At 45.7% G+C, this 16044-nt stretch overlaps 1 protein-coding gene across 3 annotated transcripts in view; it reads left to right on the top strand.

Annotated features, from left to right (window-relative positions):
- Positions 1 to 3245: 3245 nt before the first annotated feature.
- LOC135374622 (uncharacterized) overlaps positions 3246 to 16044 on the top strand; it is a 28213-nt gene continuing 15414 nt past the window's right edge. Inside the window, exons 1-4 of one of the 3 annotated variants that reach the window (XR_010417033.1) lie at positions 3271 to 4189; positions 5698 to 5822; positions 5970 to 6065; positions 6184 to 7887. The gene's annotated coding sequence lies outside the window, so the exon portion shown is untranslated. Of the gene's footprint in view, positions 4190 to 5697; positions 5823 to 5969; positions 6066 to 6183; positions 7888 to 16044 lie in introns of those variants that run through there. The other 2 variants (XM_064607582.1, XM_064607581.1) reach the window with 2 other exon arrangements.

Here is a 16044-nt window from a genome sequence, read left to right as displayed (position 1 = left end):
GAACCATTTGGATTCATCCCATCTCTAATATGAATGCGTAGTCCTAAATAGTTTATAGTTACCTATTTATCCTTTCTCACCATTAGTTTGCTTTTTGAGTCTTAAGTTTGGCCCAATATTGTCATTCACTCTAATTTACTTGTTGTTGTTATTGTCGTCGTTGTTTCACGTCGTTGTGCGAACTTTGAATGTTGGTGTCTTTTATAAAACATTCATCGATAGACCACTCTCGAGTGGAATTGCTCTTCATGGCTTCGTGCGTTCTTATCGCCTTATCAGTTGTTTTCGTGCCGGCGGGACCCAAGAGGAGACCTTATCTAGCAAGAGGCCATGAAACACGCCGTTTGCAACAGGTTCTGAGAATAGATAAGCACCATCATTGCATCAAAGACTTTGGAAGCCGCCGTGTTATTTTTTCTATTATTTCCCGACAACTCTCGAGTGGAATTGCTCTTCATGGCTTCGTGCGTTCTTATCGCCTTATCAGTTGTTTTCGTGCCGGCGGGACCCAAGAGGAGACCTTATCTAGCGAAGAGGCCATCAAACACGCCGTTTCCAACAGGTTCTGAGAATAGATAAGCACCATAATTGCATCAAAGACTTTGGAAGCCGCCGTGTTATTTTTTCTATTATTTCCTGACAACTCTTTAAGACAACAGCTGCCATTACGGGGAACAGACGGCGACAACTAGAGAGGAGGATTGCACAGTTTTACTGGTTTTAACAAGAGAGAGGACAGTAGGACTGGCTAGAATGTCTGTTTAGTTTATTAATATATCTGCATCGTCGAAGACTTTAGAGCAGCGAGGAATGAATTTACGAAACAAAAGGAAACACATCTTGCACGCGCATGACATGCGTGCATACAGATATAAATGGATGCATGTAAACAAACTCTAGTTGTACATAATAACATAACTCTAATAACATAATCAGAAAACAAAGCGCTATTCGATTTACAGACAACATTCTTTGACAAACTCTTCCATCGTGATGTAGTGCAGTTGAAGGAAGACGTCTGTTCTGAAGTCATATTCTCCAAGTTGTCTCGAATGATGGACTACAGAAGACATATTGTAGGGAGAAGCAAATACCCGGAAGGTTTTAATGCAGTTCCATTATAATACCCACTCTACAAACATATTTATGTCGAATATCATCACTTAATCATCATTTCAGGAACATTTCCGTCGTAAATAATACAGAGACAAGGCAAATATGGCGTCACCATTTCGAACGTTCTCCATTGGAGCATTCTACAAACGAATAACTTTCGTGTGGGTAGCGTTAACTTTAAAATTTATAATCTCCTTCGCATTACCGTCTATTTAGGACTTGTGCCTTATGCGAACTTCCTCTCGAGATTTTATCGGCCAAATCGAGCACATCGACTCACTCCAATCTTCCCTATAACGCCAGAGGAGCTGCAAAGCTGTTTGCCTTCTATAGTCCAGAAAGGGTAAAACGGAGTTGCGTAAGGTCTGGGAAGACAACAGGGATTGTACCAAAGAGATTACATAATGTCTTCAATCCAGAAATTTAAAGAAAAAGGCTTAAAATGGAATCTCGCCCTTACTATGGGGGAAAGTGGCAACAATATCCTCTCCTCTATTAAATTTCACCCGCATTATACCACCTTCATTTACTAAGATGCTCGCTCCAAAGCAACCATATGTGATGACGTCATCTCTGCTCTCTCAAATAAAGCATAGACTATGAATGTGAGATCACGACTTTCTACACTACTATACTTAAAAGAAATCCAGAGTGAGGTGAGGTCCCCGATGCGTATATTTTTCACTATTATTTATGCTGCGTTGTAGCGTTTCACTGTGTAGTTGCGATTTTTTTTAATGTTCTCACAGGGTTCGTAAATTATTTTTTATCAACTGTATAGCGTATTTTAGAAGCGGGATTTTCTTGCGTTTATCTTCCCTGATCCTGCAACTCCTCTGCAACTCATAATGTATTAATCTGTATCGTCACAGTAAATAACGTATGCTGCGTCCGGAAGGTGATTACTTAAAACCCCCAGGGATCACCGCGGAGCGTGCCCTTGCTTCTCCTCGGATTAATATAAATCGCCACTCTCACCGATGGTCGCTCAGAATTCCCACCTATTTGTGCCGTCTGACATTTTTTTCCTTTTTCGGTGGGCGTGTTACGGTTATTTCGAATGTTCCTTATTAATGTTACTATCCCTAAATATCTGCGTAGTTCGCCCATCATTGCCCTGTTATCGTCTCACGCGATGTGTAGCATCCGCAGTGGGGAACAATCTCACTTGCCATTCCTTCTCGTGTCTGGTGGTGCCTTTCTGAACAATTGCTGTCGGCTTTTTCTCATAGTTCGTTAAATAAAGTGTAAGTTTAATGATGTCCTCGCTAGGAAAAGTCACCTTAGGTGGTCCGCAGGTACAAAAACAACTGGTAAGACGATGAGAACCCATGAAGGCATCACGTGAAGTATCCTTTCGAACCTTATCTCTCTTAGTCACCGTGCAGTGAATGTGTGTAAGTGTTGCTCACATAGGGTATAAGACTTTGTAATATATAATATTTTTCCCTTCTAGCTTAATTAATGCAAATTATGATACACATTTTTATATTTGTGCAGTTTTGTTACGTATAAGATATTACAATTGTAACGGTCATTCATGAATATAAACGTAATGTCCACGTGAAGGTTGTGTCTACGAGCGGTTGTTTTTAAAGCGGTTGTTATGAGCGGTGGAATTCAAGCTCAAGAATATTACAGACATGAAAGGGGGGCACTTAAAAGATTACGGACAGTTTAGGAGATCTTTTGCAGTTTAGGGGGATGACCTTATGAACGTCTTTTGTTGCCGGAAGATTTAGCGCAATTGTTATAATCTTTTTTATATGTGTTTATTTGAATTCCGTGTGAGCGCCGCGAGGCAACTGTGGCTATGAGTGACGTACAGACGTGAACAAATGGAGAGAGGACAGCAGGAAGGAGTTGGGGACAGGTGGGTTAATGTGCATCCCGGGCCAACTTCAAGGAGATCTGTGGGGGACATTCTTCTGTTAAGTCTTGGTAAAACACAGGGAAAACATCAGACAGCAGAGCCGGTGACAAGATTCGAACCCGTGTCAAGTCCCAGTCTCGGCGTAGCAAAGTGATCATCCTAACCACTATGCCACGGGAGCTGGTTTTGGTATAATTCCACTCTTAAAGTAGACATCGGCAGGGAGAAGCAAATACCCAGAAGGTTTTAACGCAGTTCTATTATAATACCCACTCTACAAACATATTTATGTCGAATACCATCACTTCATCCTCATTTCAGGAACATTTCCGTCGTAAATAATACAGAGACAAGGCAAATATGGAGTCAGCATTTCGGACGTTCTCCTTTGGAGCATTCTACAGAGGAATAACCTACGTGTGGGAAGCGTTAACTTTAAAATTTATAATCTCCTTCGCATTACCGTCTATTTCGGACTGATGCCTTATGCGAACATGGTCTCGAGATTTTATCGGCCAAATCGAGCACATCGATTCACTCCAATCTTCCCTATAACCCCAGAGGACCTGCAAAGCTGTTTGCCTTCTGTAGTTCAGAAAGGATAGAACAGAGGTGCATAATGTCTTGGAAGATAGCAGGGATTGTATCAAAGAGATTACGTACACTCTTTAATGCAGAGTTTAAAATGGATTGTGTTGAATCTCGCCCTCACTCTGGTGGAAAGTGCCAACAATATCCTCTCCTCTATTAAATTTTCTCCGCATTATACCACTTTCATTTACTAAGATACTCGCTCCAAAGCAATGATACCCGATGACGTCATCTCTGCTCTATCAATCAAGGCATAGACTATGAATGTGAGTTCACCACATTCTATACTATATTTGCTTAAAAGGCATCATGTACCAAACCATGCTATGCTACTATTCCATACTATTTTACTACTCAAGCCACGATTTATCATTTAAATACTGCTTGCAGTGTAGTGGTGTAACTCTATTCCTTCGGTCTTACTCTAAACCCACATTCCCACACCAGGAGGTGACACTTACACGCATGACAAACAAAGGCGCGGTGAAAGATAACGCCTTATCTGCCTTCCACATAAGCAGGTTTCCCATAAGCGTCCCTCCAGACCCCGCCAGGTGATCGATGGAGCTCCATCTCTTCACGTGAACATCAGTGAAACTCAAGAGTAAGGTGAGATCCCCAATGCGTATATCTTTCACTATTATTTATGCTGCGTTGTAGCGTGTCACTGTGTAGTCCCGATTTCTTTTTGCTGTTCTCACAGTGATTGTAAATTGTACGTACCCTGCGTCTGGCTAACTAAATTTCACAAGGATCACCGAAGCGTGCCCTTGTTTCTCCTTGGATTAATATAAAGCGCCACTCTCACCGATGGTCGCTCAGAATTCGCACCTATTTGTGCCGTCTGCCTTTTCCCCCTTTTTTGGCGGGTGTGTTACGGTTAATTCGAATGTTCGTCATTAATGTTACACTCCCTAAATATCTGCGTAGTTCGCTCATCAGTATCCCCCTTATCATCTCAACACGATCTGTTGCATCCGCAGTGGGGAACAATCTCACTTGCCATCCCTTCTCGTGTATGGTGGTGTCTTTCTGAACAATTGTTGTCGTCTGTTTGTCATAGTTCGTTATATAAAGTGTAAGTTTAATGATGTCCTCGCTAGGAAAGGTCACCTTGGGTGGTCTGCAGGTGCAAAAACAACTGATAAGACGATACGAACCCATGAAGGCATCACGTGAAGTACCCTCTCGAACCTTGTCTTTTCCTTAGTCACCGTGCAGTGAGTGTGTGTAAGTCTTGCTCACATACGGGATAAGATATCGTAATATATAATCATTTTCCCTTCTAGCTTAATTAATGCGTGTTATAATACACATTTTTATATTTGTGCAGTTTGTCAAGTGTATGACATTACAATTCTAACGGTCATTCGTGAAAAATATAAACGTAATGTCCTCCATGAAGGGTGTGTCTATCAACGAGATGGCTATGAGCGGTTGTTTTAGGAGGAATTAAAGCTCAATAATATTAGACATGGGAGGGGGCATTTAAAAGATTATGGACAGTTTATGTTTATCTTTCACAGTTTTTGGGCATGACCTTATAAACGTCTTTTATTGCCCGAATACTTAGCGCAACTGTTATTATCTCTTTCATATATAGTGTTATTTGAATTCCGTGTGAGCGCCGCGAAGCAACTGTGGCTGTGAGTGACGTACAGACGTGAACAAATGGAGAGAGGACAGCGGGGAGGAGTTGGGGACAGGAGGGTTAATGTGCGTCCTGGGCCGACTTCAGGGGGAACTGTGGGGAACATTCGTCTGAGTCTTCGGAAAACCCACGGAAGACCTCGGAAAGCACAGCCGGTGACAGGATTCGAACCCGTGTCACCTCCCGGTCTCGGCGTGGCGAAGCCATCATGCTAACCACTATGTTAGTTTTGGTAGTATCCCTTATAATAAAGGAAACCTCGACCGTCCACCAATCATCGTTTCGTAGCATGCTTTCTACCACATACACCTTGGAACGTCAAGGGAAGTATGTAATTACAAAGCATGGAGATGGCCTTATATGGAATTTAAGACAACACGCTTTCCGCCACGCTTGTGACGTCACGTGTCATCTCTAACGATGGCAGATCATCAGAGCAGTTTGTAAGTCACGTGGCACGTTACAGGAGGGACATTGGTCTGACCTTGGAAAACCCATGACGACGAACCAGGAAACCATCAGTGCAGGGTCCAAAGACTGACACGTGATCCGCGGGGTACTTGGAAAAACATCACGTGATGTCCAACAAAGGTATGTAAGACTCTAATACTACTATAGGCTCCATGGTGGCGATGTTACATTGAGCACATCACATAGCATAGTTGGTCCCTGTGACCTTGGTCACGCTCACATTCCCTCGACATTTATTTATTTATTTATTTATTTACTTTGGCATAGCAGGTATTCGTTGAGCCATTCGACGACACTCTCTCATCCAACCAAGGGCACCCAAGGGAACTGCGACGCTTGTACACTTCTATAACATCGAATAAGGTAAGTTCTGTCCTTCTGTCATTCAGAATGTTATTTCGTCTTCTGATCTGTTCAAAATGGGAGTCTTGCGCCTCCCTGCCAAGATAGAGAACAAAATCAATGTCTGCTGACGTCACAGGTTCCTTCGTAAAGCGATACGGAAGTCGCCCTTGATACAGAACCCATAATCGGAACAATGGGACGACGCTGAAGTAACCAATGTAAAGATAGACTGAATTGAAAAATGGATCTCACAAATCGAACTTTAAAAGTAAATTTTCCAAAGTCGATGGTCTGTATCTACGACGTGCCAATAAACTCGCAGAAAATAAAGTTTAAAAGACAAATTTATTTTACTGATAAACGAGTCCCGAATAATTCTGGACTAGCAAATCTCAACTACTTTGGGACTAGCATCTACATTTTTGCCTTCACCATTCGATCAATCAATCAATCGTTCCTTATTCCTTCTTTATATGTCCGCATCTGCAAAGTATCGATTTCATTCCTCCTGAATCCCCCTTCGGACACTCCTGGGTTGCCAGACCAAACAACGGAATAAATCACGTGTCTTCAGGACCTATACATAATATGACGCAGATGCAGACTAGCTGTTGGAGTAACCTCAGCTTGAGCAAGCCTCCGCGATGGGTGACACAACCATGTCGTGTTTGTTTTTGTTTGTCGCCCATCACTCAAGTTTTCTCAGCCTGTAGTATTGGGGACTCTAATGCACTTATGTCATTGAAAACCATGTATCCACACTGTGTTCTCTCAAAGTGTTGCTTCTACTTGTGAAGTATCATAAAGTTGATTTCTAAGTTTTGAGAAGTGCGCCGTCATAGTTTGCGCGGTCTGCCACACGTCTGGCCACATTGCTCTACTAGGTTCGCGCAAGGTTGTCACAATGTTAATTTTTTTTTTAAACCACCAGCAATAGTTCGCTCGTGTCGATATCGCTGTCGTGTCCTGGCTCCACATCACACGAAAAGTCATCTTCAAGTCATGGGACCTTGTTTATGTTCCGTTTTTGACTCGGTCATAAAATATGATATACGATACCTCGATCACAAAATAAGGAACATAACGTGGAACTTTCATAAAAATACTGTGGCACTCTAATGCACAACCGTAGAACTCGTGCACACCAATACGTTAGGCGCGTGACGGCAAAACGCGCTCCGGCAAATATCAGGCCGAGGAACTTGTACATATATTATTACTATAGACTTCTTTTCTTTTTTTTTTTTCGCGTGGAAAATATTTTTGCGGTTTTGAACAAAGCTGCTTTGAGGAGTGATTCGTGAAACGTAAATTCGCGACACAGGTTCCCGGGGGTGTTTTGCCCTTGCATATCGTGCCGCGGTAAATACTCGGGCATATTTCGGCACGTACAGGTCAGGACAAAAGTTTACGGAACACGCGAGCTGTGTACTTTCACCTCTGCACGACACCCTAGCGGAAAGCGGGAACAGGCGAAATGCGGCCAGTTCATTGCCTCAGAGGGGTGGACGACTGCTCTCTTAGCGACACACTGCGGTAGTTTCGGTATTAATACTCTTGTATTTGGCGGGAAACTCTAGAACCTTGTACCCCGTGGGGCGTTCTCGGGTCCCGAAAAAAATAGTCGCTGGTTTCGTGGGCGGAAACAATGGTCCAACGGGGTTCCGTGTACACAAAAATAGCTTATTTTGTGACACGTGTACGTTTGACGGCTGACATTAATTTTCTTCTCATTTGGCGGGAAACTTTAGAACCTTGTACCCCGTGGGGCGTTCTCGGGTCCCGAAAAAAATAGTCCCTGGTTTCGTGGGCGGAAACAATGGTCCAACGGGGTTCCGTGTACACAAAAATAGCTTATTTTGTGGCACGTGTACGTTTGACGGCTGACATTAATTTTCTTCTCATGTCCACTTCGCGTGGATTTGGCGGGAAACTCTAGAGCCTTGTACCCCGTGGGGCGTTCTCGGGTCCCGAAAAAAATAGTCCCTGGTTTCGTGGGCGGAAACAATGGTCCAATGGGGTTCCGTGTAGTCAAAAATAGCTTATTTTGTGACACGTTTACGTTTGACGGCTGACATTAATTTTCTTCTCATGTCCACTTCGTGTGGATTTGGCGGGAAACTCTAGAGCCTTGTACCCCGTGGGGCGTTCTCGGGTCCCGAAAAAAATAGTCGCTGGTTTCGTGGGCGGAAACAATGGTCCAACGGGGTTCCGTGTACACAAAAATAGCTTATTTTGTGACACGTGTACGTTTGACGGCTGACAATAATTTTCTTCTCATGTCCACTTCGCGTGGATTTGGCGGGAAAGTCTAGAACCTTGTACCCCGTGGGGCGTTCTCGGGTCCCGAAAAAAATGGTCCCTGGTTGCGTGGCGGAAACAATGGTCCAACGGGGTTCCGTGTACACAAAAATAGCTTATTTTGTGGCACGTGTACGTTTGACGGCTGACATTAATTTTCTTCTCATGTCCACTTCGTGTGGATTTGGCGGGAAACTCTAGAACCTTGTACCCCGTGGGGCGTTCTCGGGTCCCGAAAAAAATGGTCCCTGGTTGCGTGGCGGAAACAATGGTCCAACGGGGTTCCGTGTACACAAAAATAGCTTATTTTGTGACACGTGTACGTTTGACGGCTGACATTAATTTTCTTCTCATGTCCACTTCATGTGGATTTGGCGGGAAACTTTAGAACCTTGTACCCCGTGGGGCGTTCTCGGGTCCCGAAAAAAATAGTCCCTGGTTTCGTGGGCGGAAACAATGGTCCAACGGGGTTCCGTGTACTCAAAAATAGCTTATTTTGTGACACGTTTACGTTTGACGGCTGACATTAATTTTCTTCTCATGTCCACTTCGCGTGGATTTGGCGGAAAACTCTAGAACCTTGTACCCCGTGGGGCGTTCTCGGGTCCCGAAAAAAATGGTCCCTGGTTGCGTGGCGGAAACAATGGTCCAACGGGGTTCCGTGTACACAAAAATAGCTTATTTTGTGACACGTTTACGTTTGACGGCTGACATTAATTTTCTTCTCATGTCCACTTCGCGTGGATTTGGCGGAAAACTCTAGAACCTTGTACCCCGTGGGGCGTTCTCGGGTCCCGAAAAAAATAGTCCCTGGTTTCGTGGGCGGAAATATGGTCGAACGGGGTTCCGTGTACACAAAAATAGCTTATTTTGTGACACGTGTACGTTTGACGGCTGACATTAATTTTCTTCTCATGTCCACTTCGTGTGGATTTGGCGGGAAACTCTAGAACCTTGTACCCCGTGGGGCGTTCTCGGGTCCCGAAAAAAATAGTCCCTGGTTTCGTGGGCGGAAATATGGTCGAACGGGGTTCCGTGTACACAAAAATAGCTTATTTTGTGACACGTGTACATTTGACGGCTGACATTAATTTTCTTCTCATGTCCACTTCGTGCGGATTTGGCGGGAAACTCTAGAACCTTGTACCCCGTGGGGCGTTCTCGGGTCCCGAAAAAAATGGTCCCTGGTTGCGTGGCGGAAACAATGGTCCAACGAGGTTCCGTGTACACAAAAATAGCTTATTTTGTGACACGTGTACGTTTGACGGCTGACATTAATTTTCTTCTCATGTCCACTTCGTGTGGACTTGGCGGGAAACTCTAGAACCTTGTACCCCGTGGGGCGTTCTCGGGTCCCGAAAAAAATAGTCCCTGGTTTCGTGGGCGGAAACAATGGTCCAACGGGGTTCCGTGTACACAAAAATAGCTTATTTTGTGACACGTGTGCGTTTGACGGCTGACATTAATTTTCTTCTCATGTACACTTCGTGTGGATTTGGCGGGAAACTCTAGAACCTTGTACCCCGTGGGGCGTTCTCGGGTCCCGAAAAAAATAGTCCCTGGTTTCGTGGGCGGAAATAATGGTCCAGCGGGGTTCCGTGTACACAAAAATAGCTTATTTTGTGACAGGTGTACGTTTGACGGCTGACATTAATTTTCTTCTCATGTCCACTTCGTGTGGACTTGGCTGGAAACTCTAGAACCTTGTACCCCGTGGGGCGTTCTCGGGTCCCGAAAAAAATGGTCCCTGGTTGCGTGGCGGAAACAATGGTCCAACGAGGTTCCGTGTACACAAAAATAGCTTATTTTGTGACACGTGTGCCGTTTGACGGCTGACATTAATTTTCTTCTCATGTACACTTCGTGTGGATTTGGCGGGAAACTCTAGAACCTTGTACCCCGTGGGGCGTTCTCGGGTCCCGAAAAAAATGGTCCCTGGTTGCGTGGCGGAAACAATGGTCCAACGGGGCTCAGTGTACACAAAAATAGCTTATTTTGTGGCACGTGTACGTTTGACGGCTGACATTAATTTTCTTCTCATGTCCACTTCGCGTGGATTTGGCGGGAAACTCTAGAGCCTTGTACCCCGTGGGGCGTTCTCGGGTCCCGAAAAAAATAGTCCCTGGTTTCGTGGGCGGAAACAATGGTCCAACGAGGTTCCGTGTACACAAAAATAGCTTATTTTGTGACACGTGTGCCGTTTGACGGCTGACATTAATTTTCTTCTCATGTCCACTTCGTGTGGACTTGGCTGGAAACTCTAGAACCTTGTACCCCGTGGGGCGTTCTCGGGTCCCGAAAAAAATGGTCCCTGGTTGCGTGGCGGAAACAATGGTCCAACGAGGTTCCGTGTACACAAAAATAGCTTATTTTGTGACACGTGTGCCGTTTGACGGCTGACATTAATTTTCTTCTCATGTACACTTCGTGTGGATTTGGCGGGAAACTCTAGAACCTTGTACCCCGTGGGGCGTTCTCGGGTCCCGAAAAAAATGGTCCCTGGTTGCGTGGCGGAAACAATGGTCCAACGGGGCTCAGTGTACACAAAAATAGCTTATTTTGTGGCACGTGTACGTTTGACGGCTGACATTAATTTTCTTCTCATGTCCACTTCGCGTGGATTTGGCGGGAAACTCTAGAGCCTTGTACCCCGTGGGGCGTTCTCGGGTCCCGAAAAAAATAGTCCCTGGTTTCGTGGGCGGAAACAATGGTCCAACGGGGTTCCGTGTAGTCAAAAATAGCTTATTTTGTGACACGTTTACGTTTGACGGCTGACATTAATTTTCTTCTCATGTCCACTTCGTGTGGATTTGGCGGGAAACTCTAGAGCCTTGTACCCCGTGGGGCGTTCTCGGGTCCCGAAAAAAATAGTCGCTGGTTTCGTGGGCGGAAACAATGGTCCAACGGGGTTCCGTGTACACAAAAATAGCTTATTTTGTGACACGTGTACGTTTGACGGCTGACAATAATTTTCTTCTCATGTCCACTTCGCGTGGATTTGGCGGGAAAGTCTAGAACCTTGTACCCCGTGGGGCGTTCTCGGGTCCCGAAAAAAATGGTCCCTGGTTGCGTGGCGGAAACAATGGTCCAACGGGGTTCCGTGTACACAAAAATAGCTTATTTTGTGGCACGTGTACGTTTGACGGCTGACATTAATTTTCTTCTCATGTCCACTTCGTGTGGATTTGGCGGGAAACTCTAGAACCTTGTACCCCGTGGGGCGTTCTCGGGTCCCGAAAAAAATGGTCCCTGGTTGCGTGGCGGAAACAATGGTCCAACGGGGTTCCGTGTACACAAAAATAGCTTATTTTGTGACACGTGTACGTTTGACGGCTGACATTAATTTTCTTCTCATGTCCACTTCGCGTGGATTTGGCGGAAAACTCTAGAACCTTGTACCCCGTGGGGCGTTCTCGGGTCCCGAAAAAAATGGTCCCTGGTTGCGTGGCGGAAACAATGGTCCAACGGGGTTCCGTGTACTCAAAAATAGCTTATTTTGTGACACGTTTACGTTTGACGGCTGACATTAATTTTCTTCTCATGTCCACTTCGCGTGGATTTGGCGGAAAACTCTAGAACCTTGTACCCCGTGGGGCGTTCTCGGGTCCCGAAAAAAATGGTCCCTGGTTGCGTGGCGGAAACAATGGTCCAACGGGGTTCCGTGTACACAAAAATAGCTTATTTTGTGACACGTTTACGTTTGACGGCTGACATTAATTTTCTTCTCATGTCCACTTCGCGTGGATTTGGCGGAAAACTCTAGAACCTTGTACCCCGTGGGGCGTTCTCGGGTCCCGAAAAAAATAGTCCCTGGTTTCGTGGGCGGAAATATGGTCGAACGGGGTTCCGTGTACACAAAAATAGCTTATTTTGTGACACGTGTACGTTTGACGGCTGACATTAATTTTCTTCTCATGTCCACTTCGTGTGGATTTGGCGGGAAACTCTAGAACCTTGTACCCCGTCGGGCGTTCTCGGGTCCCGAAAAAAATAGTCCCTGGTTTCGTGGGCGGAAATATGGTCGAACGGGGTTCCGTGTACACAAAAATAGCTTATTTTGTGACACGTGTACATTTGACGGCTGACATTAATTTTCTTCTCATGTCCACTTCGTGCGGATTTGGCGGGAAACTCTAGAACCTTGTACCCCGTGGGGCGTTCTCGGGTCCCGAAAAAAATGGTCCCTGGTTGCGTGGCGGAAACAATGGTCCAACGAGGTTCCGTGTACACAAAAATAGCTTATTTTGTGACACGTGTACGTTTGACGGCTGACATTAATTTTCTTCTCATGTCCACTTCGTGTGGATTTGGCGGGAAACTCTAGAACCTTGTACCCCGTGGGGCGTTCTCGGGTCCCGAAAAAAATAGTCCCTGGTTTCGTGGGCGGAAACAATGGTCCAACGGGGTTCCGTGTACACAAAAATAGCTTATTTTGTGACACGTGTGCGTTTGACGGCTGACATTAATTTTCTTCTCATGTACACTTCGTGTGGATTTGGCGGGAAACTCTAGAACCTTGTACCCCGTGGGGCGTTCTCGGGTCCCGAAAAAAATAGTCCCTGGTTTCGTGGGCGGAAATAATGGTCCAGCGGGGTTCCGTGTACACAAAAATAGCTTATTTTGTGACAGGTGTACGTTTGACGGCTGACATTAATTTTCTTCTCATGTCCACTTGGTGTGGACTTGGCTGGAAACTCTAGAACCTTGTACCCCGTGGGGCGTTCTCGGGTCTCGAAAAAAATAGTCGCTGGTTTCGTGGGCGGAAACAATGGTCCAACGGGGTTCCGTGTACACAAAAATAGCTTATTTTGTGACACGTTTACGTTTGACGGCTGACATTAATTTTCTTCTCATGTCCACTTCGTGTGGATTTGGCGGGAAACTCTAGAACCTTGTACCCCGTGGGGCGTTCTCGGGTCCCGAAAAAAATAGTCCATGGTTTCGTGGGCGGAAACAATGGTCCAACGGGGTTCCGTGTACACAAAAATAGCTTATTTTGTGACACGTTTACGTTTGACGGCTGACATTAATTTTCTTCTCATGTCCACTTCGTGTGGATTTGGCGGGAAACTCTAGAACCTTGTACCCCGTGGGGCGTTCTCGGGTCCCGAAAAAAATGGTCCCTGGTTGCGTGGCGGAAACAATGGTCCAACGAGGTTCCGTGTACACAAAAATAGCTTATTTTGTGACACGTGTGCCGTTTGACGGCTGACATTAATTTTCTTCTCATGTACACTTCGTGTGGATTTGGCGGGAAACTCTAGAACCTTGTACCCCGTGGGGCGTTCTCGGGTCCCGAAAAAAATGGTCCCTGGTTGCGTGGCGGAAACAATGGTCCAACGGGGTTCCGTGTACACAAAAATAGCTTTATTTTGTGACACGTGTACGTTTGACGGCTGACATTAATTTTCTTCTCATGTCCACTTCGTGTGCATTTGGCGGGAAACTCTAGAACCTTGCACCCCGTGGGGCGTTCTCGGGTCCCGAAAAAAATGGTCCCTGGTTGCGTGGCGGAAACAATGGTCCAACGGGGTTCCATGTACACAAAAATAGCTTATTTTGTGACACGTGTACATTTGACGGCTGACATTAATTTTCTTCTCATGTCCACTTCGTGTGCATTTGGCGGGAAACTCTAGAACCTTGCACCCCGTGGGGCGTTCTCAGGTCCCGAAAAAAATGGTCCCTGGTTGCGTGGCGGAAACAATGGTCCAACGGGGTTCCGTGTACACAAAAATAGCTTATTTTGTGACACGTGTACGTTTGACGACTGACATTAATTTTCGTCTCCTGTCCACTTCGTGTGCATTTGGCGGGAAACTCTAGAACCTTGCACCCCGTGGGGCGTTCTCGGGTCCCGAAAAAAATGGTCCCTGGTTGCGTGGCGGAAACAATGGTCCAACGGGGTTCCGTGTACACAAAAATAGCTTATTTTGTGACACGTGTACGTTTGACGGCTGACATTAATTTTCTTCTCATGTCCACTTCGTGTGGACGTGGTTGGAATCTCTAGAACCTTGTACCCCGTGGGGCGTTCTCGGGTCCCGTAAAAAATGGTCCCTGGTTGCGTGGCGGAAACAATGGTCCAACGGGGTTCCGTGTACACAAAAATTGCTTATTTTGTGACACGTGTACGTTTGACGGCTGACATTAATTTTCTTCTCATGTCCACTTCGTGTGGATTTGGCGGGAAACTCTAGAACCTTGTACCCCGTGGGGCGTTCTCGGATCCCGAAAAAAATAGTCCCTGGTTTCGTGGGCGGAAATAATGGTCGAACGGGGTTCCATGTACACAAAAATAGCTTATTTTGTGACACGTGTACGTTTGGCGGCTGACATTAATTTTCTTCTCATGTCCACTTCGTGTGGATTTGGCGGGAAACTTTAGAACCTTGTACCCCGTGGGGCGTTCTCGGGTCCCGAAAAAAATAGTCCCTGGTTTCGTGGGCGGAAACAATGGTCCAACGGGGTTCCGTGTACACAAAAATAGCTTATTTTGTGACACGTGTACGTTTGACGGCTGACATTAATTTTCTTCTCATGTCCACTTCGTGTGGATTTGGCGGGAAACTGTAGAACCTTGTACCCCGTGGGGCGTTCTCGGGTCCCGAAAAAAATAGTCCCTGGTTTCGTGGGCGGAAACAATGGTCCAACGGGGTTCCGTGTACACAAAAATAGCTTATTTTGTGACACGTGTACGTTTGACGGCTGACATTAATTTTCTTCTCAAGTCCACTTCGTGTGGATTTGGAGGGAATCTCTAGAACCTTGTACCCCGTGGGGCATTCTCGGGTCCCGAAAAAAAATGGTCCCTGGTTGCGTGGGCGGAAATAATGGTCCAACGGGGTTCCGTGTGCACAAAAATAGAGCAGTCACTCTGGAAACTCGATGAAACTGATCCTAGCCGACCAAATGCTGTCATACACCCTCCTGATTTTTAAAAATTGGGGGACACAGGTTTCTTAATTAACATCGATGTTTATGAAGAATAAAAGCAGCACGTCATTCAATGGCGAAAATAAAAGCGATTACATTCGCGTGCAGATATTATTATCTATTAACATATTCAAAAAGGTCTATGCCTCCTTTTTCAACAAATGGGGAGAGCGAATGGTAAAACTCGGTCGGCTGTGACGTGTTTCATCAGTTATCGGCAACCATACCCTTGTATTTTTGGGCGCGCAGGAGCCTGGGGGACAATTTTTCTGCCCACACAACCAGGGACCTTTTTCTTTCCATACCCGGCATTATCATACGTTTTTGTACACCCAAGGACGCACCAGATTGTGCGCTACGGCATTACCTTTCGCAGTTATCAATTCAGGTGCGGCGTCAGCGATGCAAGGTGACGATTGAAAGCGTACCAATAGCAATCGAAAACCGAGCGGACTCGCACAACTAGTTCCTATGGCTGCCGCCACGATTTTCCGTGGCGCGGTGGACGCTTCGCACGAAGCCTATGGTGGAATATACGTGTACAGTGCAATGTGTTTGTAGGGGTAACGAAAGCGTGACCAATTTTCATTTCTTTACATCTTGCATGATGGCAGAAACCATTCTTCTGCGGCTTGCTTCAACTTTCTATGCTGCATGGAGTAGAAAGGGTCGAGGTAATCACGGTACAGCATAGAACGCCGCACTATTTTTGCCCCGATATGGCCAAAGTTACCCGCGGGAACTTAAATTCGCGATTGTG

The sequence above is a fragment of the Ornithodoros turicata genome, unplaced genomic scaffold (assembly GCF_037126465.1).
Source record: "Ornithodoros turicata isolate Travis unplaced genomic scaffold, ASM3712646v1 Chromosome86, whole genome shotgun sequence".
Classification (NCBI taxonomy): domain Eukaryota; kingdom Metazoa; phylum Arthropoda; class Arachnida; order Ixodida; family Argasidae; genus Ornithodoros; species Ornithodoros turicata.
Note: the sequence above shows the minus strand (reverse complement) of the source record. Positions and strands in the feature narration are given on the sequence as shown.